This window comes from Amphiura filiformis, chromosome 3 (genome assembly GCF_039555335.1).
Source record: "Amphiura filiformis chromosome 3, Afil_fr2py, whole genome shotgun sequence".
NCBI classification, from domain to species: Eukaryota; Metazoa; Echinodermata; class Ophiuroidea; order Amphilepidida; family Amphiuridae; genus Amphiura; species Amphiura filiformis.
The window spans coordinates 81,143,556-81,154,383 of NC_092630.1; positions in this window are offsets into that span (position 1 = coordinate 81,143,556).

The window sequence follows — 10,828 nt, forward strand, 5'->3', positions numbered from 1 at the left end:
TGACAAAATGTTTTGAAGAGCATTATTTTTAACCCAAAGAAAAATCACTAAATTATATTGTGTTTGCTTCCTATCAGTCATTGATATGGAGAGCCCCATTCATTTTACACAGAAACCCTTTCCCTGTGTGGTTATTGACTGAGAATACCTAACCTAGATAATTTAAGGGAAAAATAAATAAAAATGAGGGAATTATTTGAATTAACCTAGAAAGTCAGTTTTGCCAAGAATAAAGATATTTGACAAATTAAATATGATTGTAAATCTGCTGTAGATTAGTTTTCTTGCGCATCAGGCAGTCCCCTAATCCCAACTATGTTGTTGTATTTATCAATGGACCTTTAACAGGAAATTGCATATTGATAATGATGATGACAATTTTTGTGGGCTCCCAGCATAGTTTGACTGATAGAATGTTAGATGGATCAGTGTGTATATGATTTAAGGTTTCAGTTAAGGGTACACGATGTATTGTTGGTCGAAGCAGCCAAAAAAAAAAATCGATTTTCATTATCTTAATCAATATATTATTGAGAAATAACACTTTATAGTTCATTCTACAAATCATATACTTTGAGAACTTGCTTGATTTATTGTTGTTAATGAGTTATGTATGTTTTACAAAAGTGTTGTTGTTTCAGCCCTCTTTACAATATAACTCAAGAACCACAGGACCTACAAAACTATATCTGTGATATTTGAATTCTTCTACACACTCGCTATATAATGATCAATGCAATTTTTACCACGCTCACTAGTCACTACCATTCACAAGATCCTGTGAACTACCAAATCGCAAGTTTCCAAAATGGCCCTTTCTTCATGGACATGATGAGTGTCCATGCATAGTAAGCTATCAAAAAGTTATTTTCTAGGTTAAAGGTCATTTGAGTTTGTCCAAATTGTTCAAAATGTACATTTTTTTTTGTCCAGATATTTTTGGACATATCACTGCTTCTAACATACTTAGGCCAAAAAAAAAAGATGTTTGCTTGCCCTCAACCGACCGACCCTAATTTTAGAAATCAGAAAAAAGTTTTTTTTTCTATTTACTGTACAAAAGAATACCGACCCTATTTTTGGAAATTCCTGAAAAAGTTTTTTTTTTCTTTTCAAATTTTTGCATTCTGAAGATGTAAACAAAAAGTATTTTAGAGCTTGTGTTCAACATTTTAGTAGATTTTTAATGTTAATTGATTCATTTTAACAACAAAATTGTCTGATTTTTCATATTTGGAGCCTTAATTAATACAAACAGTAGAGTTTGCTAGTAATTAAAAAAAAAAAAAAAAGAAGAAAAAAAAAGAAATCCCGACCGACCGACCCAATTGTTAAAATTCATTTGAGGGCAAGCAAACAATTTTTTTTTCTTGGCCTTATGCTGACCAAACCTGCTGATAATATTAAATCTTTGGGTATGTATGGTATGGTATAGCGTCCGAATGACAGACTTTTATTGATCTTTATCGACCCCTTCCGTATGAAAGGTCAACAGTACATAACAACAGAGGGCGCAATGGCGCCAAATAGTGTATAATTAACGAGAACAGATATTTTCTTAGAGGTATCGCAGCTTAAAGAAACACATTTTGATGTCTTAATAATGTTTGGATGTTTTCTATAAAAGAAAATGCTAAGACCTATTTTAAGATTTCTGAACAAAAGTAAATCAAATGTTATGTACAAGGTAAAATAAACATATTATAGCACACAAGTATAGTACCAATATAATATTAAACCATGCAAAAATATGCACAAAAGGATGCAAGGTTAGCGAGATAAGTCATGTGAACTTTTTAATGATGATTTTGATGAGTTTACATACAATTTTTGAGCTCTGTATTGTTATAGAATTTGAATGTCTGTGCATGTTTACTGATATACTTTTCTCTAGTTACAACAGGGAACTCTGTGGAATATAATGTTAGCCAGTAGTAGTACAAAAGTTACCATCAAACTTTGGTTTTGGTATTTTGCGTATTGGAGAGAATAAAATACACCAAAGGCGGTATAGAGCCAATAGTGCTTGATTGTATTTTTGACTCAAAGAAGCGGCAGACTGAAATATCTTCATCAACAAACTGTGGTAGTTTGCTGGACTAACATAGTGTGTTTACTGTCTGTCAAGTGGAGCAGAAAGCTTGCTCAAAAGATCTCTGAGAGAGGAGCTCATGGTCATCATAGAAGACCATTTGGAAAACACTAGCTTAGCAGCTAAGATAGTAAAAACAAAGTCTTCAGGACTTGGACTCAGGGGTGTGAGAGTTCAGATTAAAATCTGAATTCAGATTTTTTCCAAATTTTAGATTTTTTCAGATTTTTTTATCTGTCAGGTCACTCACACCCCTGCTTGGACTGAGACTGCGGTAGGCCAGGGTTTCCCTTGGGTAGACAAGATCTTGGACATTGCCGGATCATGGATCAAGAACTGAGCCCATCAAAGGAATCTCATCAAAAACTACCCCTAGATAATTATCATCACACACAATTAGGTTTTCATTACCATGTGGAATAATGGTTTTCTTCTGATATTCCCATGAGAATATATTGAAACTTTTGTTTTTGCTTGGTAAATACTCAACATGGAGATTCCATGTTTGACAATAACTGTAAAGAGGATTGAGTGCACTCAAGGGGTACATCAAGCAGATGTCATTTGAGGTCAAAGGTCATTCAGGGGTTAAAGTTTAAAATTGCACTAATTGAGCTCAAAGTTGGTGGACATGATCCTGGTGAGGATTAGATCATTGTCAAATAAAAGCAGGCCCACCAATATTCTGTGAATATAATGATCGCAAACCATCGAGAACCAGGTAACCTGAGTTATAACAAATATTTATGCAATATGCATGATGGTTGGTAGTACACATATGCAATAAAATATTGCATAATATAAATATTAATCGGTGAATTATGGATAAATTTAGGTACATGTATCATTCATCTTAGTGCAGTCGAAATGTACAAAGTTTCTTCACACAAATTTAAGATGATGTAACCTATAATATATTCTGTGCCAAAGTGTAGCCTTTCTAGATTGGGGGGGGGGGCTCTAATATAACATACTGCATGTATAAGCTGAAAAAAGCTTGTTTGCCAAATGCTTTAGAGGCAAACATTTGTGTATTGTGTGTGTTGAACATTTTGACATTATAACATGACTCATACCATGTCCATTATACATCCTCGTAACCTTGAACTCAATTTGTACAATGAAACATTGTGTAACTTCATCTTTTGTTTCAGAACAATAGAAAAAAATTTCAGACATCTTAAGGGTTGTCATGCTTAAAAGCTTATCATTTTCTTAGCAATTTTCTCAACAATTTTTAACTCATGCCATGTCCATTATACATCCTTTTAACCTTGAACTCATTTATACAATGAAACATTGTGCAACTTCATCTTTTGATTAGGACAATAGAAAAAAAATCTCAGATGTCTACGGGTTATCACTTCTAAAAGCTTATTTTCTTAGCATTTTTTTAAAATCTGAATGATTTGTGTCAGAAAGCAGCTGCAGCCTATAGTGCTCTTTCATTTAAGCTAAATTGTGTCTTTGGGTGCAAATTTGCAAGCTTTATTCTGTTTATTTTTTTCTGCAAACTTATGAAATATTGAAGTTCATTTCAGTGTTCTGAGATTACTTTTAATTAGACTTAAAAGTCTCAGGGAATGTCTACAATAAAAGACATTGTCAATGCAACATTGTTAGTGTACTTAAAGGGGCATTGCATGTCAATGTTTTTGCACTATGAGAATTAGGGGTTCATTCATAGGATTTCGGGCATAAACAGCGATCATGCCCGAAATCCTATGAATGAACCCCGTTCATACATACCCAACATTCTTAGCAATTCAATACAGATGAAAATAATAAGGTTTACAAAGTTTAAATAACATTTCCATACCGTTTTCCTTCATAAATTGGAAGAAAATGAGTAGGCCTACTTGCAGGAAGCAGCTCGGCTCATGAGGTCAACGGCCGGGAGTAAACGCGTGATGCGCGTCATCTTTTGCGCTCCGCGTGCGCTGGGCGCGGTGACACGCGCGTGTACGCAACACTAGCAAATCGTGGATCGTGTTAATTGGGTTCCAACGCTGCGTGACGCAGCTTGTTTATGCCCTGCATACTGGTCATAAACGGTATTTATGACCAGCAAAAAAGGGCGCAAATCCAATCAGAAACGACGTTATATCGTGAGTATGTATGAATACTTACTCATGTAGTAACAAACTCATACAAGGAATAAACTAGACCCTGTTTTCAGGAGGAGAAACAAATCAGAATTCTTTATGCTCGCACATAAGGATTTCAGTGCAAATCTATTCTCAAAGAGGGCTATAACCTTTTTGGTTTTCTTTTGTTTTTTTTGTTTTTTGTAGATTTGAATGGCGTAAGATTAGTAGTTTTTTAAATAGCGGTATTGTATTCAATTTAAGTTTGCTGACATACACAGGTGATTAGTGCAATCTGATTGTACTGTAGGGGCGATCTATTCAAAAATTGTAAAATCCGATTATTATGTCACTTCTATGGCAAATACAGACTAGGATAGGAACTCTTTAGATAAATATCATCAAATTTAAGTATTAATTGAATAGCAAAATTATTACACATGGGGGGATTCCAAATTTTTTGTAATACGTTATCAAAAACAACATGTTAAAAGTATTTGCCGACAGTAAAAAATATTTAAATTGAATAAAATAGACAATTTTGGTGCTGTTTACTGTATTTGCATTCAAATGTATACAGGAAGACCACCCGCTGTGTCGAAGGTCACTTCCAGACTTCCTGTCTACAAGATGTTATGTCAGCGTGGAGGTGGTCACATGCATATTTATAAATACATATTTATAAATATAGTTGAAGCATACTGATCATGGTATTCTTTAATAATTTACATTCATTGTTTTTAAGTATCTCAAATTTGAGCCAGATATCTTTAGAATCCTAGAAATCTTAGAATTGAGATATAAATATCCAATAGCTCAACAGGTGAAAAAGGTGCAATCAAGAGTCATCTTTACCTATCTTAAGCAGATTAACAGCTATTTTTGCACAGAAAAACAAGTTACACAATATTGTTTTGGTGATGGATACTATTTCTCTGGGATTATCGTGGCTTTTCTCAGGAATGATAACAGATTTAGATAAATATAATGAATTGTCAACAACTTACGAAATCTGTTTTTGTTTGTTAACATGTTATTTTGTAGTGATTATATAAACCTATAGTCTTGAGCAATGAAAGTGAACAATGATGTAAGAAAATAATAGCTACAGAGTTTGTTTCATGATGCTGGAATGCCCTTTTCCATTGGCAGCACACAATGACATTAAAATGATGTTGAGGATAATCTGCTCCCATCACCAGTATTTAAATTATTTTGTTTCATAAAATGTTATATGAATACAGTATAATGTATGTATTCACATCATTCTGGTCAGGGCGTGGCAAGAACCTGTTAAAACAAAATAGTGAACAATCTGTTGCAACCCTTAAATATGTGTAAATTACAAATGTAATAGTTCATTTGTTATAATCACATGATGATTGACTATATTCTAGGCAGTTGGTGAATGAAAAGTGTATTAACCAGGTCAAGTTATTGTTGCCATATAAATAACATTAAATATTATTTGTATTTATTAGATCATGTGTAGACATCTGGTAATTAATATGAAAAGTGCATTAACCAGGTCAATAGAATTCTAGAAACAGTCTTGTAAAAAAATCCCTTAATTAATAAAGAGTACCGTACATTTTCAATGACCAATTGCTGATTGGAGAATGTAAAGATTTTTGAATGAGCTTATTGTCGACAAACATTTGTCAGAAGATAAAAATGACTTGAATCAGATTGCATAACAAAAGCTTGTTGCATCGAATATATCTTAAGTAATGTAGATAAAAATATAGATGAAATAAGCTTGGCTCACTGGTATAGATCCTCACAATTTTGACTAAGAGTGGCAATCTGTATAATTACATAAACATACCGAGGTCAAGTCAGGGTTTCAAATTTGAGGAGAACCCGAGAACCGGTTCTCCTGAAGGTTCTCGCTGGATTACAACTCCCGGGTTACAACTAGGAGAACCAAAATTTGTTCTCAGATCGCATGTTGCGTTACATTTTACCTTTCTGCAACAGGATTAACTACCATAGCAATAGATGAATACAATTTTTGAATATTTCACCCTGCACAGGTCTTGTCTTTTGATAACTGCTGGCGGGTGACAAATCACTCTCCTCAAAACTTGTCAGGTGAGCTGTAGGCCAGTGATTTTAATCACTTGTATTAGTATTACAGTGCACCAAATGTAGGCGAGTGATAAAAAACACTCCTTAGCTTCATTTTAGGCGAGTGATGGCGAGTGATCGCTCTCACTAGCCTCAAAAGACAAGGCCTGCCTGCACTACAATGTTCACACAAACCAAAGGTTCTCGCAAAAGCCTTTTGCGAGAACCTAAACAGGTTCCCGCAATTGATTGCAAATTTGAACCCCTGCAGAAGTACAGGCTCTGTGATTTGGGAAAGGCACATTGAGAGAAGCAATTGGCAAATCTGAGGAGGGTTCATTAAACCATACTAAACAACACAAAACCACAGTTCACAAAGCATAGGCATGGGCAGGTATCCCACGTGATGCGATTACGTCATCATGCGAACAGTCATATGGTCGCGGAAAGCTTGGCCGGGCAAGCTACACCCCCATGGCAAGGTAGGCCTGTGCACGTGTCTGGCACCCGATGGGTCGGTGGTTCAAAACCGCACCCGAGAAAAAAAGTTTTTTCTTCTTCTTTCTTTCTTCCCTCCTCCTTTCCTTCCCCCCTCGCCAAAAAGCAGCGAGGGCGTTAGGGTTAACTACCAAGTATTTAATAGTGTGTTTTCTTTACATGCATGCATCCCTAATTTATTTATAAATCAGCATATTTTTGTGCAGTTTTATTTTTTGGTTGTCACGTTTACATATCTAATGAAATTCATTGGACTTTTTCAGATTACTGTGTAAGTCAAGGCCAGAAAGTGAATTGGATCAAGTTATTGTAACTGAAAAGTGTAAGCTTATTCAAAATCCAAGGATAATTTTTGTGAATTGACAGTATTTTACTTCAAATCTTCATGGTCACATCAGAAAAATTTTAACATAAAGTTGATAATGAAATATAATGTTAAAGTATGTTGGCAAGGTTACATAGAATACATTTAATTAACAAATTGGAGTAGATTTACAAAAATATGACACAGAAAACATATTCTTTTAAATTAATAACAAACTGTCATTTTGTCAAACAGGGCCATGCAGACATGCTGACCAGGTCAACTCAACCTGCAGAAGTAACAAACAAATGTGTCTTCTAAATCTATACTATACATGAAATCACAGTTTACTGTTTACCAGTACTCTAAAAATAAAATATGGTGTAGCTTTGAATTGATGTGCATGGGATTCAATTTTATTTAACTGGGATCTGCCGGCACTCACTAAAAATGGGTGACTGGGATGTGCTGCCACATGACCCCAATTTTTCAACTCCCTCTCACCCGATGACCCCTTTTTTGTTTTACTGATCTCCCTCTCACCCAATGACCCCCTTTTTGTTTTCCTGTCACCAAAAGACCCCTTTTATCAAAAATGTTGGGAAATTCTGATATTAAATCTTTCACTGAATGATCCCATTTTTGTAGTATTTTTCTTCAAATTTTTCAAAATTTTTGCAAATTGTTCCCAGTCTCACTGAACCCCAGACCCCCTTTTTTGGTCAGATTTTCCCCAATCTCATAGAAAGACCCCCTTTTTAGGGACCTCACTAAAAGACCTCCCCTTTTTTCAGTGTCTAGGCTCTCACAAAAAGACTCTTGAAGAACTGCTGTCCTCACATCCCCCATCATTTCCAAAGTCAAGTGCCCCCCCTGGAGTTCTGCAGTTTTACAATAATTATATGTATGTAATGGTGGTGTTCAAAGTTATACACAAGGTCATTTGAGACTGAAAATGATAAAAAACCATCATGCTTTGTTTTCACTACCATCATCTTTGGATGACTAAAGCTATCCCTATGAGCCACTTTATTTATCAGTGCCGTAAAATAATGAACTTAATTGATAGGAATATGCTTTATCTGTCTGTTAATAATGATAAACATAGCAATATGATCTGTAGACCTGTAAATTAAAATAAAATAATAGCTATGAAATTCTAAAAATAGTTAGTAATTAAATCGAAAGGAATAGTGTTGCTAAATATATTCATATATTTGCAATATTCTATTGTTGATTTAGCTAACAAAATCTAAAATAGTTACATTATTAAATTAGCAAAAATGATGATGCCCAAAATACTTCCATACCGTGGTCAGTTTTGTTGTAAAAATGATGGGCAATGTAATTAACCTACTATTAATCAAATAAGATAAAATTATAAGTAACAACACAATGAAAACTCTAAAGATAGAAGTATTCATATTATTCTATGTGTATGTTACTACAAGGCATAAATAAAGACATGCAAAAAGAAAGGAAAAGAGTTTATAGAGAGTAGAAGAAGAAAAAAGATTTCTGTAGGAAATCTGGGTTTCATATTATGTGCCTAGATAACATGCTTTATTTGTATTAATTTGGTCTCGGATGTTTATACATTACAAGTAGGAGAGTATTTGAAGTATCAAGAAAATAGGTTTAATGATTTGACATGCATATCACCAGATACCATATCACTCTTCAACAATTCAGTATACATGGGATTGTTTCATATCTTTGGTATTGCATTTTTTTGTAGTGTTACTGAGTTTCAAACTTGTTCAACATGTTTCATTGAAGAGCTTGAAATTGTAAAAGACTGAATAAACTATGCCAAGACATAAAATATTTATTGTTAACTCCAAATTCTATTGCTAAATTCTGAGATTGACAGGTCCCTCTTGGGAACCTGGATTTTCTTGTGAATTTGGACCTTTTGGTCATATTTTAACATTTCATAAGGCAATCAAATGAGTCATATTTAAAACAAATTGAATTTTTGTGTTACTGCCAGAAGGAGAGGTCAAATTCCCTACTGGAAATTTCAACATAGTTATTAACGCTTTTATACATGTTATATATTGAAAACAATTACGCTGTAATTACATTAGAAAAGGACTCTCAATTTGTGGGACATTATGATCAAAGGGAGCCAAGTAGGTCTATATGTCTATTATGGACCTGTCTGATTTTGTTGGGACATGTACTGCACTTCATGCTTCCCCTGGTTACAAACTAGAGAAAAAAATTATTTCCTCTGTTTTGGGGGATTTCTGTTATGTATTAATATGCATATTAAATCCATTTGTCTCTCAGTGCTCTGGTTTGGGCTCAAAACTTGATCAATAACATCACATAATACTTGTCAACATCCTGTGGCTTAAAACTTGACAATTAGCATCATACTCATCAGCATTCTATGGCTTAATTATAGATATTCACCAAAACAGGTAGGCTGATAATTCCTAGAAGATCTAGATATGCACAATAATTCTATACGATCACATTTAACAACTGAAATATCATGTTGCAATATTGTTTAACTTTCATGTTCAACAAATTAATGCTATAATGTATAGGTGAACATAAATAAGTGATGATGATAATGATATTGAAGATTGCATAAGTGGGCGATATTTTGGTTAAATAGTATTAGGTATCTGAATTTAAGAATCAGTGATGATAAAAGAAGACTATCTCAAGACTCCTGATTGAACTAATACCAGACTTCATGGAATTCAGCTGCATATCACAATGTAATATTTTGATTTTTGATTTTTTTTCTCACAATTTGATACCATGTTGATCGTCTGCTGATATTTTCAGAGAGAAGACGGTTATATACCCCTGTATTAATAGTCAAATCCCTGTGATGATCTATGTATCAATTAGCATAGTGTTTGTTAAGATTCATGAATATATTCATAAAGGAAAACACAATGGCAGCTGTTTCAATTACATTTTGATAATTAGCTATAAAAAGGAAATGTCAGTGACTCCTTGCTTATCATTATCGTACTGTTTTACTTGTTGCATTATTCTTTATTCATCAGAAGTCAATTTTGTGAAAATATTTTCTAATGGGAGTCTTTTAGGTATACTTAAAAGTATCAAAATCAGTTCATATATGTGTACATCCATATCAAAACGATGCACTTGTCGGCTGCTACATGTGTCTCATTTCACTTAATATCTAGGAATAAATAACCAGACTCATCTCAAGTGGAGGTCACTTCAAATCATCCCAAGTCACATGGTTTTGGAATACAGAGAACATTCTTTAACCATGTGACTTGGGATGATTTAAGGGCTCATATTGAAATACCCTACCACGTTTTCACACAGAAAGAAGACAGGATTCCCCTCGCTAAGCGCGCGCCTCAGGAAAGCTCGGTCATAAAACGGATGGATTATATGCACCAGTGATACACCCTGCCCAGGATTTTAACAAAAGAAGGCTAGCACAGGAAAGCTGCAGGATGGCGCACACCTTCCTGTGTAAGGGAATTTCAATATGAGCCCTAAAGTGATCTTCACTTCAGATGAGTCTGGTTATTTATTCCTAGCCATTATGTGAAATGAGACACATGTAGCAGCCGACAAGTGCATCGTTTTGATATGGATGTACACATATAGCATTGTTATTGATAGTACAAAAGTTAAGCATTACATATTTATAATAAAGTAAAGTACTGTGTCATAACAGTTAGATGTGAAAATACTTCTTGAATGATAAAAAACACCTCCAAACTGCAATAGTAATGTTTACCCCTTTCACTTACCATCAAGCTTTTCAAG